General features: G+C 35.4%; 1 long non-coding RNA gene across 1 annotated transcript; it reads left to right on the top strand.

Moving 5' to 3' along the window:
- The first annotated feature begins 7227 nt into the window (after nt 1–7227).
- On the top strand, nt 7228–25278 carry LOC121414242. Its single transcript, XR_005969828.1, has 2 exons — nt 7228–7771; nt 22819–25278. It is a non-coding gene; the product is annotated as an uncharacterized LOC121414242 (long non-coding RNA).
- The last annotated feature ends 1297 nt before the right edge of the window (nt 25279–26575 follow it).

Below are 26575 nucleotides of genomic sequence, written 5' to 3'. Positions count from 1 at the left end.
TGGCTATTTATTCAGCCCTTGAGATTTGAAGAGACATGTCACAGACATTTTAGCTTTTTCTTCTACCCGATGTCCGTTCTCACTGTACCTGTATGCCTATAGATATATGTTTACTGTCAAAAATATTTTATGCTGGATCATTTTGTCCTCATTTCATCTCTCGCTCTTTTTCTCTTATGCTTATTTGCTACGCTCTATCATAACAAAAAAGGGATTTAAAACAAATACAACAATAATGATGTTAAAAAACCAATAATACCGGTACTAATGTAAAAGACGAAGGATAACAATAATACAATAATGAAAATCGATTATATAAAGATAGGAAATTCTGTTAACTGTAATGATAATGAAAAATGATAATTTCGATGTTGCAAATCATCACAACGACTCTCATCAAGAAATGTCATTCTTGTTCTTTTTCTTCTTACCGATAATGATGATTATTTTTATCATACCAATATAATACTTGGTGATGATTATACAAAATTATATGTCCTAGACATGGGTCAGGCATCTGTACATGAATTATGACGGTCTCCGATGAAGTGATGAATAGACAATAAAGTCTGTCAGTGTGAACGGATTTAAAAAAAATATGACGTTCTTCGATGAAATGATGAATAGAAACTAAAGCCTGTCAGTGTGAACAACTTTCCCAAATCGTGATTGATGATAAATCGCCATCTCAAGAGGTCTAAAAGCTTTTAACTTAATATTTGACTTCGTAATTTCTTGTATATACGCAACATTTAAAAAAAGATGCATGTCCAAGGAGTGTAGCTATCAGAATTATAAGGACGATGAATGAAATGATAGAAGCTATCGATCTAAATTTTAATGGTTTGCCACACATCGTTTTTTCCGGAAAAAAACAATTTGTATTGATTATGTTACACGTTTAATACATTGAAGATCTCTTATCAATCATAATTTTTTTTCTAATAAAGGTCATTTCATCATTCGTAAAATGAACTATGAAACACCTACTCACAATTACTGGCGTAGTGCTTTAGAAGTTTTATTGGGGCGGGGTAGAACCACCTGTAATTTCGAAATGTACTTATATATTTGAATGTTAACGATTGGATAGAGTAGATTTTAATTCATCGCACACTGAAATAATAATAACAACAAGAACAATAATAATGAAAGTTATTATTATTACTATTATGATAGTGACAATAGACACATCTTGTATGGCGCATAACACATTGAAATTATAACTTATATGCGCTTCTAAAATAAGTACATATTATTATTACCCTGGCTTTTTAATAGCTTTGCGACGCACATGCATTTCAAGGTATCATTTCCTCTCAAATACCAAATTACCTCATCTGGATCGGATGCGGCACAATGTGGATCAAGTTTCTGCTGAATGAAACTACGGCAATGATTAAATTTGAACCCCGACCCTCCCTTTTCAAAGTCGGGAGACTATTCCACTGGGTCACAATGTTCCACAGTTTCCTTTTTTGTCCCCCCTCGTAACCTTTCTTGGGGATAAAATACACATATCAACATCGTATCATGGACGAATTCTATCATATCTCTGAGAAACTTTTTTTTTTCAAAAGTCAAAGTTTTCCTCGCTTGTTCGCTTTTCATTATCTTGTAAAAAAAAATTGCGCCCTGTTAGGGTAGAGAGTGTTGACATAATACTTCCAAGTTTTAAGTCAATTTCAAACACACAAAAAACTGTCACAAATCAATAGATAGCGTTTGTAAAATATTGGGTGAAAAACTGAATTGTGAAAAAAGACACATTTAACATTAAAAGAAAGAAAAATAAAATACTGAAAGTTTGACTAGAAGATTTGAAAAAATATGAGCAATGCCGAGGTATGGCTTGTATCAAAGGATATTTGTTAAAAAAAGAAAGAAAGAAATAGAATTGATTAATCAGTCTGAAATCAACCACAACTTATTTCTATTTAAGTATGAAGTGTGACATGGTGGGTTGGATTTCCAATGATGAGAACATCTTTCTACTGTATCACTTGTTTCACATTTATAAGATCTGGCGGATATGATCCATCTCCGTTTTTACGTCTGGATTACACAGTTGATAATTTACGGCAAATAGGTTCAATGACATCAGGTAGGGCACCGTGGAAACAAGTAGCAGACCAGCGTTATCGAATTTGATTCGCACCAGATGAAATTGAGGGGATAGTGCTTATGAAAAGTGTCTTCACCTCTTGGTCACCCGAATGTGACTTATTTATATCAAATTGTTGAAAGGAAATACAACTACGGGTATTTGGAAGAGGAAAGAAAGGAGGCAATGGAAAGTACAGAAGGATGCTATTTTTGCGAGAATACGCTTTATTGGTAGAATCGAACACTGCCCGTGGGGGAAGCTACAAATTTGGCTAATATGGAGGCGAATCAAAACATCCATGTTGGATCGTGTTAGTGCAGGGCTTCGATGACTTCTGAGAATAGGCGGGAAGCTTGACTGAAGTTTGAAATATCAAGAAGCGATACTTTTACTTCCGATAGCGCGTAGAACTATCCTGGCTTTATGTGTGAAAATTTACGAGGCGCTACCCGAGTGTGTGGGGTGGTCGTTGTGCATGACTAAGTGAGGGTGTGTGTGTGTGTGGAAGTGTGTGTGCGTGGTGGAGTTTCGTTAGTGAGAATTTGAGGATCTTAACTTGCATAGGATGTTGATCTAAGGTGCCAAGAGCCTAATTACATCAGGAAGGCTAAAGATATTCGTTCGACCCAACCCATTCGATTTTTTCAATTTGATATTGCTGATTGAAAAAAATGAATATGATTCAAAATCTAACATTGATTCTAGAAATGGTAACTACTGAACTTGCTCCGCCCAAACTGGGAAGAAAACTAAGTGACTTGGAACTATTTTTGGACTGGCGGAATAATTAGAGCTATTTTACTGTTTCAGTTGATGAATTTGATCCATTCATAGTTATCTTCACAAATGGCGATTTATTTTAAAAATGAGCTGGCTACGGTACCCTTTCCTGGTCAGAAATGGAATGTCAGATATATATCCCCTCCAATGGTAGTAAACATTTCACCCTCTTATTTCACATTTATTTTTTAATGAATTTTTCAAAAGTGCCATTTTAACACACAAGGCGATGGGGAATGTTTTACGCTCGTGACACCCTAAACGGCGATTACACACTTCACTGCATGACCATTAAATGAACCTCAGTTAGAAAAATTGGGAAATCGAGTTTAATACGGAAGTGCGAATCCTTCCTTTTTCGGAAGCTCTCTTTCCGATATGCTGGCCGCAGAATAGAACGTATCGTCGCAGTTGTAAACATTCGCGAGGGATATGACCTTCGCATTTCACTCTACTTGCGAAATTAATTTTAACACTGCGCTCTACTTTAGATTACACATCGATTGGATCTTCAGACAAATACCCAAGATAGAGAGCTATATCTGCGATCTTTCCAGCCAATATGAGACTAAAACATTGCCGAACACCGAAATCATATCTTGCAAGGATTAATGTAGCTTGGATTTAATTTTTTGTTGGAAAATAGTTTTGCTAGAGCAAAATCCATGGATATCGATCTGGGAAAATATAAATTATTTCATTCATTTTTTTTTGGGGGGGGGGGGCTGGGAGACGTAGTTAACCGGAAAAGAATGATAACGAGAACAAGATCAAATAAAAAGATTTTCGTTGAATTGTTTGAATTTCAAAAGGAAAAGCAGAAAAAATGAAAATATTCTTTATGCTCATTGAGATAAAATTTAGATTCGTCTGTTCTTCTGTCAATTCATATTTTTTGATCGTTTAAACTTGATTATATATAATCTTTTTGTCTGATTCCCATTTTCAAAATGAGGTACTGGCACTCTACCAGAAAGTTATGACTATTATGAATTGATGCCCACCAGACAACATATGAGATCATATTTAGGCCAATTAATTGACCGGAATGAAAAGCAAGGTGGTAAATACTTAATATCCAATATCGTCCCCGATCATTTTATTCGCCGACCGTTCGCAGCACATTGAAAATCAACCCAACTCCGTCAGTACCTACAAAGTGAGAACAATTTTGTTGTCTAAGCTGAAAGAATACGTTATTTTCCCGCTTAGGAAGATAAACGATATTTTAAGAGAGTGCAATGATATAGGACTGAAATGTGCGGATTGCAGGCTCTTGTAAAATGCTATTGATCGATGCCCCATAACAGGATCTTGTGTTCAGCTTGTCGGCGAATATCAAACGACGCGCATTCCTTTGTAATCTACTTTGCGGTCAAAGACTGAAAGGTTCCCAGGCTGTTGTAACGCGGTTGTAATATACTCAGATTTTGAGACGCAGGTGCGCATTCCGCGATAAATAATCCATGTTCAGCATTAGTAGAGCGCGTATCTTGACCAAGAAACCTTTGCACTTAAAGATTATTTCTAATCCTTCAAAAAGGTAAAAAAAAATTCTTACATTTTATTCACTATATAAGCTGATGGATGTTTGATTTCATTTAGAGTAGATTCATGTTATTCTGGATCATTGTTTTACAAAGAATAGAGTTCGGGTAGTCTCATGATGAAGATTCTATTTTAATGATGCATTTATTTGCCTATTTACATGTATACATATTCTTTTTATTTATATTCACTGCTTGAATCTAAAACAAGGCAACTCATTTTGGAACGATAAAGACAAAAATGTATCAAACAAGTGGCAGTTCAGCTTTTACCACTTTTAACATGGTAAAGGGAAGTTATTCGTATTTAAAAAACTTGGTTTTAGAATGTTTTATAGTTACATGTATCAATTAACTCCATTGCTCTTACAATGTGATCCAAAATGGCAGTTGGTTCATTTTTATGCTAATCAAAAGACGTCCAAAATTGATCCAGGTATTGTTGACATATTTTGAATACATTTTTACTGAAAAGTGATATTATACTATAATGATACGTGTAACCCTCTTGTTTTAAGAAGAAAATACATTAATGTTCGTTTTCAATATTAATGAACGGTTCGTTATCTGGTAATTTTAGTAGTGTGTTGTATTAAAACAAAAATTATTAGACGGCATGTCAAAGATCTTGTAAAAAAAATGCTGAGAAAATTCATTACAGGATTAGGTATATCAATTCACACTCTACAGAAAAACGGAACAAGAGAACACAAGGCAGTACTCTGATTCTTTTGATGAAGTAAATATATGGAGGCTGAACGATATTTAAATCAAAGCAACAGCAGCACCAGTCCAAGTAAACTTTAAGGAAAAAAAAGAAAAAAAACTATGGCAACCTATGGACACGAACGTAATTACTTTGGATACGATTTAATTCCATGTCAAGTAAACATATTTTCTTCTCTGATAAATGGAGGAAAATTTACCGAGCCTGTTGTCTGGGTCGAGTTCAAACTGACGACATCTATGTTCCCTTCAGTCAAGGAATGTAGATATCATTTTGATCAGTGAAGACTGAAGTATTAAATCTGCCTATTTACATCTTCTACTATCGAGTGGATTAAAATCCAATTATAAGGGAAGAGAAAGCAAGATTAAGATTTAAACCCCGAACGATTAGCTTCATACTGATGCCCTACCACAAAATAGCAGTCACACTGAGCCCCATTACTCAAAGCTTAAAGGTCACGTCCACCCCAGAAATAATGTTGATTTGAATCAAAAGAAACAAAAAAATCTGACATAACGCCAAAAAAATCATCAAAATCGGATGTAACTTGAGAAAGTTATGACATTTTAAAGTTCCGCTTATTCTTCACAAAACAGTGATATACACAATTCAGTGAAATGCCAATGAGACTGTCGACGATGTCCTTCACTCACTATTTCTTGTGTTTTTTTATTGTTTGAATTATACAATATTTCAAATCATTACACATGTGACAGTAAGGACCAACTTGACTCAACCAGATCACGTAAGCAATACCAATTGTTCAAGGAGGATTCATTCGTTGATTCATTTGTAAATGAGGAGAAAATTAGAATATTTATTATTTCATACAATAAAATACTAAAAATACTAAGAAGATGCTGTCATTAGTCTCCACATTTGCATATTTTTCGTATGTATGAATCTGCATTGTATTTGAATATTTTTTATAATGTTTACTTTACTTGTATTTGTACATGCAAACAGGCGCATATTTCAGTCTTTGACCATGTTGACTGCTTGTGATTGTATTTTGATAGTATATCGCCATAAAATCCTATACATTATATATTATATATATACATATATATATATATATATATATATATATATATATATATATATATATATATATATATATATATACAATTATTAACGATTGATTGTTTTTACAACAATGTACGGTTAATCGTGAAATTCAAGCGTGCGATCAATTTTTAACCTTTGTGTTACTGGGGCCAGATCGATCAAAAGCTGCTAACAATGACGTAACATCAGTACGTGTGACCGTAGCCTATATAATTTACACAGTGAGGTTCTGTTGTTCAATACGTCACGTTTCCAGGTTCAAGTATGATTGCGGGATAAGCCGCTTTTAAGCCGCCAGAGCACTCGGGATGTTGGATGCACGATTAAAGGTTTTGAGCGCCCGGCCCACGCGCAGAACTGCATTTTTCCATGCAGCTTTCAGTAAAGTTCACGAAAGTAGTCATGATATATGCAGAGTTCATAACACCTTTCTGTTACTTGCTTTTTTGTCACCATTTTTATGTAGAAAACATATGAATTACATGTATTAGGAATCATTACATACTTAGATGTAACCTTTTCATTTTTCATTCCGTCATACGAAAGAAGAATTATAAACGTACCGCTTTTGTGAACAAAAGATTAAAAAGGCATCTTTGACATTTGTCGAAAGAAATGAACTATACTTTTATTGATATTTAAGTATCGTCCATTTGATTACCAGCGTTTGCAAGCTTATATTTTGTTCTCGTGCGAGATGATTTCGTATTTGAAAGTACAATGTATTTTCATGATTTCTAAGTAGTTCTATTGAACATAATTTGTCTTTCATCGGGTATAAAAGCCAATACAGTCATCGTTTTCGAAACTAGTTACTTATGAGGCTAATTCAACAAACAGACCCTTTCAGTTTCTTTCTTTGTATCCTTTTTGTTCTTGCCAAGCATTTTCTACCCAAAACAAAACAAAAAGTCATGACGCTAGATAGTTACTGACCATGGCTTGTTAGCCCCTCCCTATTGGTTGCGCACTTACTATGAGAAAAGCGACAACGCCGCTCGCCCACACACTCCTCCGCTTTCCGCCAATAGGGATATATATCAGGGAGCCGCTCTCGGACATGACGGTAATTTGCATAGATAACGCTCGAATGGTGTCATCATCCACCTGATGAAGATAGTCACTCAAGGTTGACACGTATCGTGATTGCTTTACTCCTCTCTCCGTCTAGTCAACACACACCATCACTCGGCTGTCTCTCTTCCCTCTTTTCTCATTTAGATAAAGCATCGGCCCGTTGAGCTACCAGCATCATCAATCTTCTCCGAGGAGGAAGCTACCCGCGAGGAACGAGGCCTGCGAGGAGAAACCAGTTCGAAGCGACTCCTCAAGGGAGACTGTGTAGTATTACGAGGTACCAAGGATAAAACAAAACAAAAACTTTATATCAAGATGAAAAGTCTACTTGCTGGTGTTCTTATTGTGATAGTGGCCTTGGCATCGATGCTCTCATGTTGCCACGCCGAAAGGATGGGCGATGGCAAGGACGAGTATTACGAACTAATCGACTGGTTAAGTGCTGTAAAACGGGGATCAAAGGTAAAATTTCATTCGTTATTTTCATTTATTAGACTTATTCCATTAGTTTAATCTTAAGGAATGTTGGTAAACAAAACATTTGACAATGCTAACTTCTCTATGTGCGGCATTCTAAAAACTGAAATATTACATCCACAATTGAAAGGTTGAAGGAGATAAATGTTATAAAATTTTATATTCTAGCTTCTATTAAGCCATTCATTACTTTCATCTATTAGACTTATTCCATTAGTTCAATGTTAGAGAAATCGGTTGACATAATATTTTCGACGATGCTAACTATTGTGTGCGCTGCATTCCAAAAACTGAGATGTTATAAATCAACAATTGAAAAAATGTCATGGAATGTTATATCCTCCCGTGCGTAAAGCTGAATCAAACAATTCAAGTGTTGGGTTACAGTTTTTACAGTTTTTCTTTACTGTTAACGGATTAGAACAAAAAAAAAATCAAATCCGTGCTGACACCAGACAAAACTGCTTTATTTAAATGTGTTGCTGGTGATTCTAGATGTACACTGTAAAAAAATATTGGGCAAAATTTTCATCACACTGGATGAACAAAAATGCCGAAAAAATGTCCAGCATTTGTTGGACACATAATTGCCCTAATTGAGCATTTTTGCCCAATATTTTTAGAGTGAGTATAATGGAGAGATAAAGGGATTTTTCTCGTCACTATATTATATTTTGTTTTACTTCTTTCAAGCACTGAATAATTATTTTTCAAGCGCATTTCTTTTGTCCAAAGCTTCATTTTCACAACAGGTCATACACATCAGAGATAAATAGGACCTTACGACTCAGATTTATTAAAAAGTCAAACCCATGTCAACCATTGCATTTGACAAAAGTGAAAACGATATAAATTTTCAGTTTGGAATGAAACACACGATGAGCATGCGCTATTTCGATGTTTACTCAAACATCAATGCAATATTCTAATTGCTGCTTACCTGTCAACAACAAATTCAAAATGGGGAGAATGTCTATATTCGGACAATGAATGGCTTGTCAAATATTTAAAAAAATAAAACAAATAACTGGCAAATAATTGGCATTTTCCAACATATCACAAATACTGCACTCAAATTCCCTACGATTTTTTTTATTGTAAGGAAGCTGTTTTCTCTTTTTTTCAAAACAGGCCTTTTTTATAACAATTTACAGAATAATTTGGTTATTTCTTCCTGTAAAATCTTTTTTTTCTTTTGTAAAATATTCCGTTTTTTGATAACCGTGGTCAATACCCTAGCCTCAGTTCGTCATTTACACCAGTTCAAAATTCATAAAATCATATATTTTTCGGACACATTATTTCCTTTGATCCATCACATTAGACGCAAACAGATAATAGAAAATGATAAATAACTGATTACGACCAATTTATATATTTCATGATGCTAAATTAGTTCAAAGCATACATTTCAAGTTGGCTCATATTTTTTGAACAATACAAACTACATCGTTGAATATCATGACCAACCTCGGGGAACTTCCAAAGTTAGAATCAGAGATTCTTTCTGAAAAAAATTCTCAAACTAAAACAAAGGCAGCGTTGTTGTGAACTCAGTTATTCTGCATGCTCTCAAGCTTCAAAGTGCATCAGCATGTACAGTAGCTGAAATATACAGAAAAAAATGATGCAAATTGGTACCCCTTTCCTCATATTTGGAATCCTCGAAGAAAAACGGTCTCCAAAAATGTCTCTAGGGTGATGAAGTACCTTAAATGTTATCTAAAGAATCTAAAAGGTTTGAAAATGTTGTTATTGAAGGTAAGTTAGAGCCATTTATAGGGAACCTTTAGAGGTTCCAAATACGGGGAAATAATGGAACCCTCTAAAATCATTCTTTTTTGGTTTAAGAGTGCATTTATACTACACACTTTAAATGCTGGGCAACATACTGTCGATTGTGTTGGGTAATATTATTATTATTGTTAGTTATTTATTATAAAGCGCTATATAAGTTCTTGTTAAATGTTATCTAAAGAATCTAAAAGGTTTGAAAATGTGGTTATTGAAGGTAAGTTAGAGCCATTTATAGGGAACCTTTAGAGGTTCCAAATACGGGGAAATAATGGAACCCTCTAAAATCATTCTTTTTTGGTTTAAGAGTGCATTTATACTACACACTTTAAATGCTGGGCAACATACTGTCGATTGTGTTGGGTAATATTATTATTATTGTTAGTTATTTATTATAAAGCGCTATATAAGTACTTGTTATGTTATATATATATATATATTATGAACCTGTTATGTTTTATAAATATATATATATATTATATATATATATATATAATATATATATATATAAAACATAACAGGTTCATAATATATATATATATATAACATAACAAGTACTTATATAGCGCTTTACAATAAATAACTAACAATAATAATAATGATATTACATTAAACAGCACTTAAAATGTATCTACGGGGACTGGTACCTGATCTTAATGCCCCGTTCACCCACAGTTTAAGGAACTTGCCCAGAAGGCAATCCGGCAGGTTCATAACTCACAAGGGCTCTAAAACACCAGGCCTAAGCTAAACCCTACAAAAAACCGATTTACGAAAGAGAACTTTGAATATTTAAACCACTGGTTACACCAAAATAAAAAAATATCAATGAGCAAACAAAATGTGTTTAAGCAGAGATTTAAAAGTTTTAAACTTGTCAGCAGATTTTAGTGTTACAGGCAGTTTATTCCATAATTTGGGCACAAAATTAACAAATGCTTTATCACCAATATGAACTAAAACCTTTTTTGTGTTTAAAGAGGTATTGGTCAGCATGTGATCTAAGGAATCTAGCATTGCCCATTTAAATATAATTACTGTTTATGTCTGATAGATAACCAGGAGCTTCCACATACGTGTTTTAAATACAAGAGCAAGAATCTTAAATTAAATGCGTTCAGAGACTATATATATATATATATATATAATATATATATATATTGGTATACAATATATACAATGGTAGGCAATGGTAGGCGTAGCTTAAATCAAGGTTCCCCAGAGCTATCTACCCTTTGAAAAAATTGGTGATGCCGAAAAAATGTCTCTGCCGGGAATCGAACCCGGGCCCCCAGCTTTGAACGCCGGTGCCTTAACCACTAGACCACAGAGACGGTTAGTAGCTAGGGCGAGCCCGATCCGATTGACCGTCAGATAGACAGATTTTCGACACTATACTAATTATATATTCCTTTGTCGGGTGAAGGTGAGTTTTGAACAATGTGTCTATCTGACGGTCAATCGGATCGGGCTCGCCCTAGCTACTAACCGTCTCTGTGGTCTAGTGGTTAAGGCACCGGCGTTCAAAGCTGGGGGCCCGGGTTCGATTCCCGGCAGAGACATTTTTTCGGCATCACCAATTTTTCCAAAGGGTAGATAGCTCTGGGGAACCTTGATTTAAGCTACGCCTACCATTGTTCTCTTCATCCATTTCTTTACAATATTTAAATAAAAAAGAGTTGCCAAAAACTGTTGTACATGTGTAACTTTACACACACACACACATATATATATATATGGCAATCAATATTCACTTGAGCAACTTTACTACCCAATTATTAGTTTTTGTTACCCAATTTGGACGAATTTTAACCAAAATTGTGGATTAAATAAAAGTTAGCCGTTACCATTTTCTGTGTATTTGTGCTTTTATTAAAGCTGAGAGGCAGCTCGAGCTAAAGCCGGGGTAATAATAATAACAACGCACCTCGGAATAGAATATTTCTAGATAGATGGCGCTATATAAATGCCTATTATTATTATTAAAGCGAATTCAGCTTATCCTCGGGTCCTTCTTTTTACAGAATTGTACTTATGTAATTTTGAATATGAATAACATTTATTTCCCTTGATTTTGAATTTGATTTTGAACATGAGAAGTTTCAGTGTGATTCCTGTAGCTTTTTAGGGCTATTCAGGACAATAATTTTAATCTCGTAGTTGAAGTGTAAGTGAAAATAGTGTAAGTAGGAGTAAAATGGATCATAATGAAGACCAATCGTATGGTGAAAAAGATCACCCTATCCATATTCCCGTGATCATTTTGAATTACAAAAAGGTACGCCAGGCTGAAATATGATAAGATATAATGATGTTTGACGTTGATTTTTTTTACATTCGGCAATAATAGTAAAACAAAAAGAGGGGGCACAATTACCAATGTCGTTATGAATATTTCGCAGATGGGCTGATGAGGTAATTTTTCCAATATGCTTTCATGAATTCTATTGCATTAAATCCTTATTATTCATATTCCATACTTGTGTCAGATTCGAGCGTTGTGGCCCAGTGGACATTGGTATTAAAAGACTTTGAAAAAAGGGGTTGTGGGTTCAAATCCCACCCATGGCCTAATTTCATTCAGCAGAAAAATGATGCGCAATGTGCTGCTGTCAACCCAGGAGAGGTGAATTGGTGCCTCGCATGATTGATTCTGTTAATGCACCAACCTGTGGAGTTATAAAGTCGGGGTGATATATATGCAATGCGCCATTAAAAAGGTAATTTGATAATCCTTCCTCATCACTGCTATTGTATTATTATCTTTATTACAATTATTGTTGTTGTTGAAGTTGTTATAATATAATAATAATGATATAGGTATATTTATTTACCCAGGGTAGCCACTTCAGTTTCGAAAACTGTTCTACCAGCGGGCCCTGCTATTATTATTACCTCGGCTTTAGCTAAGCTGCCTAGGCGCTCAAGCATTCAAGGAATTTGTTCCTACCGGGTACCCAGTTACCTCACCTGGGTTGAGTGCAGCACAATGTGGATGGGTTTCTTGCTGAAGAAAATTATATATTTTATATTATATAATTATACCCTGACACAAAGTTCCAACAAATAACAACTTGCAGAGTAAGAATTAAAAAGGAAAAGGAAAAAAAATGTCAGTCCTAGTAATGAAATGCAAGATAACGAACAGAATAAGAGGGGAGGTGACATCTTTACCTTGTTTGTTATATTCATGAGGATATGCAAAGAAATGTTTCGTCATAATAACGCAGTATTTTGAAATATTTGGACTGTCATCCTCTTTGAATTTTGACGGAATTTTGTTTGTTTAATTTCGATTCACATAATATTTAACATGGAGTGCCATTTCAATATTTTTTACTTCAATAACAATAATTTCAACCGTTTTGAGTAAAATCTGTAAGTCAGTAAAAAATAATGTGAGGTGAAATTTTTGACACAAAATCGTACTTTCTTTGATCGATACAGTGAACACTTTGACAAATAACATCTTCCATAAAACTTAACCATGATTTGAAAATCACGTAAACACCACCATAAGAGATTAATGTAATGCACGAATAGATTAAAGATGATTGCATAATGGGGACATAGTGGGATGGTATCCTTGAATCTTTTACATTAACCCTAATCACTTTCGTAATTGATGATTTATCGAATTTTGGGGTAATGGTGCCAAAGTAAGCTCCAAACTATCGATTTAAAACCTTTACAATTACATTTTTCCCGTTTTCATTTCAATTCTCCCCATCTTCCCCTCTTCTTTTATTAGTTTTTAGACCTTCCATGTCGTGGATAATATTTTTTCATCTTCTTTGAGACTTGATCTCTCCAAAATATGTTTTCTTAATCTTTTTTTTTACATTCGTTGCTCACCGATCTCTTCTAATTATCAAATGGATTTGTAGGATCGAGCTTGCCTCATATTAATAATAAAACAAGTAATGCTAAAACCTATTTTTCAAATATCAAGGTTGATTAGCGTCTCGTTGAACTTTTTTCTTCAAATTACAGTATGTGTATTTTTTAATAATGATATATTATCTCTTCTGAAATTGCAATATGTCATCATGGATCATGATCATTAGTGTGGGGTGATCCTCTGCATTTTCATTTTTTTTTCTTTGCTAAAGAAAAAGCTTTCTAGACATGTCTATAAGGATGTCAAACTACATAATTACAATAAATCTAGAACAGATGGATTATCTTAAATATAATTTCATACGCCAATGCCAACAAAAAAATCAAACTCCGGCGTTTTTTTTTCTATCGGCTACCCAGGCTTTTACCTTAACCAGTAAAGCTCTTGAATGCACATATTCCAACAAACTGAAAATGGACCACCAGTTGGCCCGATAATGGTTTGAGGATTATATCATGGCTTTACACACTCACACACAAACACACACATATTATCCACTCACACTTCTCTTATATGATACACAACCTCTGTAAACACACTCCACACCTTCACACACACCCACTATAACAAACTCACACCCACTCTAACAAACTCTCACCCACATTGTCACATACACACGTTCTTTAACCGTTACGCATTCCTTCTGAAAAAAAAATCGTATCGAATACATGGAACATTTTGTTAGGGGTAATTTGGAATGAAACGTGGTGATAATCCGGTTCAAGAAAGTAGCGAATGACTCTTATTTTGAGTCTCAACCAGATCATACTAAAGCTGCATGAAAATAATTTCAGGTGTACAAAGTACAATGTAGAGAAATTGATATTTTGTTTAAATCAGTTAATTCGATGAATTGATACGTTATATTTTTTTTTGAATAGCAGAAATGTTGCGTAATTGGTCGAAAAGACACAAAATCTTGGTAAAAGTAATATGGAGAATATTTTATGAAAGGACCTTTTCGAGGTTTTTTTCCGACAAGTCCCATTTCATCCGCCAGTTCCAATGGTAACATTGCCTCTCAGCCAATCGGGTTCAAGGAAAGATGTCAAATCTAACAACCTGTTTGTTCGAAAATATTGATGAAATGCTACCCGTCCACCAATACATTAAAGGGGAACTTGGGGCCAAAATAAATTGATTCGATTAAAATTAAAATTTCATTCTCGTTCGTCACATATTAGGTATCAAAACAAAGAGGAATACTTTAATTATATTATTATTTGAATTAGATATCATAATTCATTTGCCTTTGAAGAAAAATACATGGAAATCCCGGTTTCCTTTTTTTCTGCGACGCATTGTACAAGGGCAATACAAACTCGAAGTTATTGATTTTATTAGCGGTAATTATTTCGGTTCAACAGCTTTTTGGTTTTAGTTGTGAATATGTCTCTCGAATATGTAAGACCCATCCGACCTTTATTCTTCATATAGTAAAATCTGTTTAAAACAAGATTGTATTTTCCTAGCAACACAGTAAGTTATAGCAATGAATATCTTGCACATTGGTCATTCCCTTTTATTCATTGGTTACTCCTTTTTTTTCCATCTAATAAGATAAAATGGAAATGAAAGTGGTGGAGATGATATAAAACAGGAGCCGCGGAACGGTTTTCAAGGGGGGGGGGGGGGCTGACCATGCAAACAAATCACAATCATAATTATGGTAATTTTTACGTTTTTGTACACGGTTTTGGAAAAAAATGCGGGGAAGCCCCCCCACCCCCCCCCCCCCGGTTCCGCGGCCCCTGTAATAAACCCGATATTTGCAAAGTCATTATGACTTATAAGAGATTGTTTCATTGAAGTTATCATCTAGTGAGATACGCCTCATTCATTCTTTATTTATTTTCTTACCTATTTGGATGACATTGTCAGTGTGTATTTGTTTTATTCTACTAACAAGGATTTAAGATTTATCCATTTTAAAGGGCGCCTATCGAAGCATCACACCAAACAATTCATTACAAAAGGAAAAGTCCTAAATGTTCTACCCACTGAAGAGCATTCTCTCCCATTTTACGACCAGTCCTTGAAGATGAAGCCCATGGATAATAATAAAGAATCGATGCATACATGTATATAGTCTACATAATATGCGATAATCTTGTGTACGATAACCATGGACCTACATGCGATAACTAAGGTAAAGTTGACCCTTAGAAAGGTTTTCTTGTAAAAGTAATACAAATTGGTGGTAAGAGATTACACACACAAAAACCGATCAAAGATTGAATAAGTTATCAGATTCTATTATTGGTTCATTTGTTTCCGCATATGCGAGCAGCTTCCCCTTATATTAATGCAATTAAAAACGAGCAATGAAATATCCTTTTCTCAAGATAGTGAATATTGTTTTATCATCCCTTTAGTGTACCAAGAGACAAACCACTTTTGTTTTGTGAAATGAAGCGAAACTTTAAAATGTAATAACTTTCTCATTTTACATCCAATTTTGATGACATTTTTAGTGTTATGATTGTTTGATTTTTCTCTTTCTATTAAAATCAGCTTTTTGTTGGGGTGGACTTGTCCTTTAACCGCAAAATAGCAATACTGTTTATATCAGAACAAGCTTCCATATTCTTGATCGCAACGCCTCACTACAAATATTACGACATTTTGAAAAATGCCATGTTGCAGTTAACATTTCACACCGACGCTAAACGACATTCGCATTACAATACAACTCGTTTAATAATCCATGCAGCATGGCTCAGGATAAGAAATTAACCCTGAAATAAACTAAACTTTGTGAATCAGTTTTTGTTGAACCAAATGATTCAATTGTGTACATGTTTTGAATGTCACATATTCAATTGAGAGAAAAAAAATGGGCAAATTATTGGCTGGGTGAAATCTATACTTCAACATGCTTATTAAATAAAAATCAAAGATGTGTGAAAATCTAATCATAACATATTCGTTTTACCCCGAAATATAAATGATGTAAATAGGAGAACAAACCTATTTATAGAAGTACGAGCTACTTTTGGTTTTTTAGTCTGGACTTAACCATAATTCAACGGACATCAAATATCTTCAAAGTAAAAGACATATAATTGAAATGAAGGTATGATTAAAGACAAAACGAAATGGGCTATGCAAGGGGCAAGCTAGATCTACAAAGTGCGAATTTCACATGATTTGTTAGTAACGACCATTTGCTTTTATTTATCATCATCAATTCACCTTTTGAACGAATGGAAACACATGATCGAATACAAACATTTGGGTTCAGTTTAGCCAGAAGATATTTCTATTCAATTACAACGGATGGAAGGAGGATTCTTCTACGTTTCTTCTTCAGAGTGTGGTATCTCGTGGGTTGTGGGTGAGGAAGGCATCAAGGGGAGATGCCCCCGACTCCACTGTCAGGAGGAGCAAATAAAAAAGGAGAAAGGCGCCACTAGTCGGAAGGGGGTGCAATGGGACATCTTCAGCAGCGGGCAAAGATTTCCCTCGATGCATCTGAGGTTTAAAATGGTATACGATCCTATTCGTTCATTAAACAATGATGAAAAAATACAATGGAATAAACCTGTAGTTGAATTCTTTGTAGAAATATTTTTCGATGTTGCAAAGGGCTAAGAAGCAAGTGCAATGTTTTGCTCTTCATTGGAATAAAGTATCGCATAAATGAATTTCCAAACAAAATATAGGAATCAAAAGGAAAATAAACGTATTTTTTCTTATTTGTGAGCATAAACGCGACAAAATATATCCTAACTATCAAACAAAAGAATCAGTTGGTGGTCAGGGGGTATAGAACGATATTTTGTTTTCCTCAGGGGCACACTTGCCACATTTCCTCTCAACTCTCTTATACGTCCAATCAATAAACTCATTCCATTCTTACACCTCTGCCTTAATCAGCTCGCAAAAAGTAAAACGCACTACGACAACCACACCCACACCCACCCACATATTTTTCCTCCTACCGACCCATCCTCATTACCCGATGCTCCGATTTCGAAACACCGTCTTCTTTATCCATCTAGGGTATTTGTTCGCGATCTCCGCTCGCACCTGCCCTCCCATTCACCACTTGGCCCGCTCTCGACCATCATCATCCATTACATCTGAACAAACGTCATGTCGGTCATATGCCTTCCAAGATCAAGAGGGGTTATCTGCACTACGGGACTAATTGAAAGCCAGTTTACAGCGGCCACACACCGTATCACACGTTGCATTTTACATCAAACAGATTTTTCGCCCGCGTTCTTAGTTAAAATAGGTATTTAGGGAAAGTATATTTATATTGATATAAATCGTTTTCGTTCTTTTGCCCAAAGCATCTTTGCCTATTAAATCGGTTTATCACCTGTGATAATCAATTTTAAGCAGGTGCATGAAGCTGCAAACAGACAAATTTAAAATGAAGAAGAATCCTTTTGAAATATAAATGATGACAGATCTTTTTCCAAAATCAGTTATTAGCATTGAACAGACAAACAAATAAGAGTTAACTAAAAGAGAATCGCTGTTAGGAAACGCGGATCAAGTATAACATGAAATAGCGTCCGAATTAATCAGCTACATTCTAGGAAAAATGCAAATCTGTCTGTATATTGCTAAAGATCATTGAAAACCATAGTTTTATCAATCATGTTTTATATTCGTTTGATGAAGAACTGTTTACATCACCCCTGAGAGCAGATGATGCCCAGGCCTTGGGGCTGTTTCATAAAGCTGTTCGTAAGTTAAGAGCGACTTTAGGAAGGACTGATGAACGTTTCTTACGCGCTTAACCATCGCCAATGAATATACCATTCACCAAAAGAAATGATCACCAGCCGTTCTTTAAAGTCGCATTCAACTTACGAACAGCTTTATGAAACACATACCTGGGTGATGTTTCATAAACATGATAAAGCTGTTCGTAAAGTTACGAACAACTTAACGGACGACTGGATCAAGTGCGAAGTAAACTACATAGACATGATAGATATATATCATTTCCCCCGAGAAAGTGTCACCAATGATGAGATTTGGCTAAACGACCAATGGAATGATTTAGCTCTTTGATAGTTCCGCAAACTGTGTACAGGTCTTGTTTTCACTTTATTCCCCCTAAGCATGCTAAGCTACATTGGCCAGAAGAGGGCGGAACAAGCTCGCTTACAGTCACGAGAAGATGTCGTTTGTCATTACTAAGGAGGACTTGTACCACTATCAATGGTAGCGGTTATCCTGGTGCCCGTAACACAAAAATTGGCAATGATCGTCGAACATTTTTCCACGATTGGTTGCCTTGACTACAATGTATAATCAATCACAAAAATCAAGCGTACGATTATTGCTAACCTTTGTGTTACGGGACCCAGATCGTTTTAAAAGTTCGTCTATACTACAGTAAATTACAATATACTCAACTACAGTAACTGAATATAATTTTGATATATCGTGGAAGAAAGCTGAATGAAAATGGCGTGGGCGAATTATTTGGAAACAAAACAAATAAATGACCCCTCTCGAAGCGTAAAGAAAGTTCTAGGAGGATTACAAAACAGCTTCATAATTTCTTTCAGTGATAATCTCCATCCCCTGAAGAAAAATTGTCGGGAGCTATACTTCTTATGCAAACGACGGGTCTAGTCATTTTCTGCTAACAAAAACGAAAAGGTAAATGTTTGTCCTTTTATAGGATACAAAAACAATCAAATGCACTAAGAATGACATATATCATGGAAGAACACATACACATCGGAGCGCCATGACGTGTACTTCCACACTGTAAAACTGTGGTGTTAAAGCTGACACCAATTTGTGTTATTAATAGAGGACCACATCCCTGAGGTGTTAACATTACACTCTAGAGATGAAACAACACCAAAGAATGAAAATGTAACAACAAAAGGTGTTGTAATAACACCTATAGGTGTAAAACTAACACCACCATTTTAACACCGGTGTAAAATAACTGATGTGGTCCTCTATGTACACCGGTTAACACCACAGTTTTTGCTGGGCACCTTTCTCAAATTTTTAAAAACATACTTGATCTCATGCTAGATTATTTTGTTTTTGAACGGTATTTTACACTGTTTTGTTAACTTTTCATTTGTTATGTATGTTTTTTTATTATAAGTATAGACTTAATTACTTCTGTTGTAAAGCGCATAGAAATTCTATCGAATATTATGCGCTATGTGAACTTACATTATTATCATTATTATTATTCGGAAAAGCTTGGATTTTTTTTAAGATAGGATGTCGATTTTGACCAGTAGTGATATTAGAGTGACTTCTACGTTTTAAATTCTAGGGACAATGATTAGTTAGAATGACAAACAAACATTGTTTGAAAAGTTTCAATTAATCTCAAACGGAACAAAAAAATTGTGCTCACAAGCGCGCGTTTTATTTGAAAATTTGCGTGCAATAAAGATCAATAGACAAATCAAAACCACCTAGTCATATAAATAGGTAGATGTGATGACACTCAAATTAAGAGAGAATAAAATATATGCATGTTTCAATAATTATATAAGATATAAATGAAAACATTGCCAAACACGTGGGAATATGCTGGTCAATATCTTTTTAAGAGGAATTTAACCCGCAAACTCATGTCCCGACTGTCGGCAGCCTACTCGAAATCGGTACCTCATGGTCAACAAGCCATTTCAAAACAATATTCAAACAACTCATTTCATCTATCCACACCCGCATTTCATCCATCCACAACCAAAACACAATTCTTCACCCACAAAAGAGGAATACGAACTGCTCATTCAAATCCATTAAGTAAAAAATATTCATAATCTTTTTTTTCAGAGCTGTAAACCCTTTTTTTCCAGGAAAATATTAGATTGGACACCTCAACCAATCTTGATAGGTACAAATCAAAGGGAAATTATTTTTTAAGTTGTTATATCAAAGGTAATCGCGCCTCTTAAAACACAATGATTAGACGGCCGTAGGCTTTATCTACTTTAGAAGGAATGAGTGTAAAGAAATTAAGGCCTAAGTGTTCATCATTGAAATGAAATTGGGTTTTTATTTCATGTTTTATATTCACTCCCATCCCCCCCCACACACACACACGTAGAGATAAACGAGGATATAACAGGTGAAGAGATCAAGAGAAGAATGGCAAAAAAAAATCATTTTGATATTTTGTTATTGCTTTTATCAAGACGATTTGCGTGTATACTCAAACCGCTCAGCCATCTGATTTCCTAACATTATGCTCAAGCTAAAAGCAAAATGGCCTTTTCATGCGACAAACGAGTTGCTATGCTGCTATGATACTTGCACGATTTTGGATCCCCCTTTGGCACGATTTCATCATGCCAATTCGTAACAATGCGGGACACACAGAACATCAATGATCATGATGGTTCGTGCCATCCTCCCGACTAGTTCACGCCATTGTCACGGCAGGTATACGCATAGGTACGACAGGTTCACGCAGTACTTACGAATAGTTCAAACACCGTCACGTCATTCACTTCATCATCATTCGTTGGATCATGAAATCGGACTCCATGATGATTTGGGAATTGTCGTTCGTTATAGCAAAACTGCGCATACGTAATTTTTTTAGCGAACAATTCTGATATTTGCAGGAAGTATGCGTAACCAATTCGTTAGCCATTCGTGAACTCGTAGTGAAATAGTCATAAATAGACTTTGTACCACGGCACTACTTTGCCTGAAGAAGTGGGCACACTTTGCGAACAGTTCTCGTCAATAATTTTCGGCATCTATATCGATTGTTACTGGGGGTGCTGCGACAATGCTCAGCGTCCCTAGTAACAATAGACTAATCTTCCGTGGATAGGTCCTTGGTATTTATCATGCCAGGATTTTTGAAAATTCTAAGATGTTGGCACGGAACTTTAAGCATTCTTCGACACTGGCCCACTCACTTCACGACATTGAACGTAGTGGCACGATTCAATGCTCGGGCTAGTCGTCAAATATTCGGGCACCGGGATCTTGTAAGAGCAGCATTAGGCACGACCATCCAGCTTAAATATTGTTAAAGGCACTATTTTTTGTCTTAAAGACTAGTTAATTTATAAAATCCATACTTTATTTTCTGTCTGAAACTAAACTGTCTTTGTTGAAAATGGAGGTACGTCGTACTTGTTCTTGTATATTTGAATGAATCTTTCAGATATGCCATATAATTGTCATAAAAAATACAATATTTGAGAATATCGATAATACAATTTTAGACATTTCAGTAGATTAATAGATCCCGTTGTCCCTACTCAAATACATTAAGGCAAATGAGAGAATGACTTTCTTTGCGCATCCACAAATACTTCAAAATAAATACAGTACGGGGATCGCGTACGATGAACTGTAAAAGAAAAAGCAACACCTATACTTGACTTGCAAGTGGATGAAATATCAATTAATGCCCTTTTAAAACGTGATTCCTGCCGATTCAAATTCCAAAGAGGTGCCTTTCATAGGGGGTACGTGTGCCATCTTGAATAGAAGTTCCATGGACCAAAACGTGACATATCAGCCTGACATTGAATTCATGTTTTATCCGTGCCTTTCATGTATAAATCGCCCTCCAGCAGATGACATTTTATTGACAAATCAAGAGGTCTAGCGATAGAAAGTCGCCTCTTGATGATCCGAATATGAAAAGGTGGATCAAGATGTCTTTGTTGAATCTTCATAAATAAATTGAGTAGCCATGCAAGAGGAAAGGAAGTGGAGATGGAAGAGGTTGTTTACGCGGGTGAAAGGATTTTTATTTTTTCTACAAAACTATGGAAACGTGGGAATGGACGAATGAATAGCACGAGGCAAATTATGGGGAGGAGGGATTGTAAGAATGAAAAGGTCAGTTATAGTAACGCAGGATATCTTGGTATTAAAGGTCTGAAATATATACAGGAACCTGATGAAACACAGTTATTATACTGATTTTCTTTTCTTTTCCAAGCTGGTATCCACAGGGCTTGGATCCTGCAATACATCAGTTTTCTGTTGATTTGCAGATTTGGAACAACAGTTCTTATTGTTTTCTGGCCAGTCTAAAAGCGAATGAATAGTGTTCCCCCGCTACCAAACATAAGTGCACTTTATACACAGATATCATATGATCATGGATCTCTGTAGCGCATGAGTCCAACCTTTCACACCTTTTCCCTGAAAGACCAGAGTGAAAATAATGGATGAATACACGAATAAATCACCAAAGGAAATATACACACACACACACACACACACACACACATATATATATATATATATATAAACAAATGAGAGTATACAGCAAATACAACAAATGGATGTTAATATTATGAATAACATACATTAAGGTTTCTCACTTTTCCCCCATTTTATCGTTTCTCAGGGTGGACTTGGACGATCTTTCTGTAAAGTGGACAAGGACAACGCACACAACTGTCGCCGTGGCTACACCTGCAACGCCTTCCTCGATGGTGGACAGTGCACTAGGAGCACGAGGTGGTGCGTTTGCCGCCCTCATGATGAAATCAGTTGGCTATTGTAGAGACCTAACTTAGACCAAAATTCCCACCCGGCATCTTTTCCCTTCAAGACACACACATCACAAGACTATTAAGACCTTGCCAGATTAGACGTTTTTATTTAGGTTTTTCTTACCGAGTTGACTACGTTTACACCCTGGCCAGATGATTGACGATCATTGGGATTTTAGAAGGATGTCTTCTTCATTGCATGGACCTGCATTTCATCGACACGTCAAATGATCGCCTGTGAGAAGGACTATATATGAATCAACTGTCACAAAGAACTTAAGCATCCGAATCCCCTAAATTCTGAGAACTAGTATGTAGACTTCGAATGAAAGATTATCGATTAGCAAGTCCGGATCGAATGATTGCCTATACAATAGCGAGTTTTTGCACTGCTACGGGGAACGAATTCAAGAACGCAGTAAATGTATTTATAAAAAAATGTCAGATGTCAACAAGCACCTCGGAGGCATTTGTCGAAAATTGGTGATCCGGAATATAAGTTCGTCCAAAGTTTCGGAGCTTAAGAAAAATTGCAAATTCTGGGTTTGTCCGGAGTCCGATTATCGACAAAGAATTCCCGGTTGCTAAATGTCATGAAGGCGTTTGAGAGTACATTTTCTATGTTCTTCAAAGTTTTCTGCGTCGCGGTGCGAAAACTCTCTACATTCAAAGAGACCCTCTTCGTCCTGATGGTGTAAAAACAGTGTGGGTGTCATGCGAAAGCCTGCTTCAATAATCTTATTACACATTCCTATTAAAATTATTTCACATATGATGTAATTTATCAAGAGATTGTAGATATTATTTCATAATTGTTTCAAATATATTCACATTTTTAAAAGTAATTAGAGTTTCAGTTTACAAAGAATAAAAATGTGATGATAATGACGAACCAGAACATGTCCCTAACCTTTAACGGGGAATTAATATAATTAATAGGAAGACACATTTGCAAATAGACCATGGAGGAGATACCTTCAATCTTGTCAAACTATTGAAATGGGAACTCATTAGGTACGAACTATAATGCAAAAGATGCTAGTTTGTGATATGCCATTCAAAATAAATAGCACAAAAAGCTTTACAGGATTATGATTTAATCAGGAGTGGGCGTATGCCATGAACCTTAAGGTCTCCCATCTCCCGACTATTGTACTTCAAACTTCAAGAAATTAAACACTGAAAGTATTTTGGTTTGTTATGGATAGTAATATGACTTCGGTGATCGTTCTTTTTTAGAATCGAATTTTTGCCCTTTCATGGTAAAAATAAATGTCACTTTTAGCAAAACCTCCGTCTAAATATTTTAGTGTATGAATATTTATAACAACGACTCACGTCCACGCATTTCGTTATATTACCGGTGATAAATCCTAATGGATTGAAAATTGCTGGGATTTGAAAAGAATGATTGCCCGCTGTCCAAGTTCATGTAATCTTTCTAAATTGAAATAATATTATTCTTTACTCCGAGCTAGAGCTAAATTATACCGTTCTTTTTTTCATTTCATTGATCATTTATTTTTTTAAAAGAATACTATTGTTATAATATTATATTGTTAGTCTCACTATTTCGTTGTGGCTATTAGTGCAAGGTTGCATAATATTTATGAAAAGTGAACTGCATTATTTGCAAAGCCACTTACAATCCTAATACATAAATTGATTAATTTAAGAGACTTGTGACAAAATTAATGCTGACCAGTTCCTGGTTCGATCGACCACGATTTCGTGACAAACTTGTGTTTCATTCAATAGCGAGAATTGCTAGGACTGATCACATATGAATGATCATTGGGCATTCTTATATTTCTTTGTCAAAGAAGGTTCATTCTCTGATTGTACAATTTACATTCCTTTGCTAATTAACAACATTATTTTTTTTCGTTTCTCTAAACCGAGATAGATTCATTCCATACGTCGTGTAAACAAGGACAATATTCATGTTTCACCTGTTAAATGTCCGCTCATATCAATATTTCAACCATGCCTATGAAAAGAAAAAATATTATTATAATTTTGATCGGATCTTCAGATCACTTTTTCCAAAGTCTTTCTTATAATGTCTCAAGTGACAAAAAAAGTTACTCCTCGTTTATTATTAACCCTAATGATGTTAATTGAATGACATGGTCATAGATGATGTATATGGTGAAAATTTCCTCTAATTTCAAAACTAAACGGTAATTATTTCTGTTGAATTCATTATTGAATTCATGTTCCTGCACTTACATTATCATCCCAACAATGTTTTTATCCTTTTCTGAGATGTTATTTCAGTTTAATGCAAATAAAGTATCTTTTGAATTATATTTGCAGTCTGTGAAGTTTTTATTTTCATTTTATGTCATATATGTGTGAATATATATATATATATATATATATATATATATATATATATGTGTGTGTGTGTAAAGTTATACATGTACAACAGCTTTTGGCAACTCTTTTTTTATTTAAATATTGTAAAGAAATGGATGAAGAGAACAATGGTAGGCGTAGCTTTAATCAAGGTTCCCCAGAGCTATCTACCCTTTGGAAAAATTGGTGATGCCGAAAAAATGTCTCTGCCGGGAATCGAACCCGGGCCCCCAGCTTTGAACGCCGGTGCCTTAACCACTAGACCACAGAGACGGTTAGTAGCTAGGGCGAGCCCGATCCGATTGACCGTCAGATAGACAGATTTTCGACACTATACCAATTATATATTCCTTTGTCAGGTGAAGGTGAGTTTTGAACAATGACAAGCCGCCATGCCTCAGCTGGATCAAAGCTATTGCTTCGATACAGTACACATATGGGAGAAGAAATACAAATGTGTAAAGTTATACATGTACAACAGCTTTTGGCAACTCTTTTTTTATTTAAATATTGTAAAGAAATGGATGAAGAGAACAATGGTAGGCGTAGCTTAAATCAAGGTTCCCCAGAGCTATCTACCCTTTGGAAAAATTGGTGATGCCGAAAAAATGTCTCTGCCGGGAATCGAACCCGGGCCCCCAGCTTTGAACGCCGGTGCCTCAACCACTAGACCACAGAGACGGTTAGTAGCTAGGGCGAGCCCGATCCGATTGACCGTCAGATAGACAGATTTTCGACACTATACCAATTATATATTCCTTTGTCGGGTGAAGGTGAGTTTTGAACAATGACAAGCCGCCATGCCTCAGCTGGATCAAAGCTATTGCTTTGATACAGTACACATATGGGAGAAGAAATACAAATGTGTAAAGTTATACATGAGGCATGGCGGCTTGTCATTGTTCAAAACTCACCTTCACCTGACAAAGGAATATATCATTGGTATAGTGTCGAAAATCTGTCTATCTGACGGTCAAACGGATCGGGCTCGCCCTAGCTCCTAACCGTCTCTGTGGTCTAGTGGTTAAGGCACCGGCGTTCAAAGCTGGGGGCCCGGGTTCGATTCCCTGCAGAGACATTTTTTCGGCATCACCAATTTTTCCAAAGGGTAGATAGCTCTGGGGAACCTTGATTAAAGCTACGCCTACCATTGTTCTCTTCATCCATTTCTTTACAATATATATATATATATATATATATATATATATATATATATATATATATATATATATATATATATATATATAT

This window comes from Lytechinus variegatus, chromosome 4, assembly GCF_018143015.1.
Source record: "Lytechinus variegatus isolate NC3 chromosome 4, Lvar_3.0, whole genome shotgun sequence".
NCBI lineage: Eukaryota > Metazoa > Echinodermata > Echinoidea > Temnopleuroida > Toxopneustidae > Lytechinus > Lytechinus variegatus.
The sequence above is the reverse complement of the archived record's forward strand: the minus strand, read 5'-3'. Positions and strand labels throughout refer to the sequence as shown.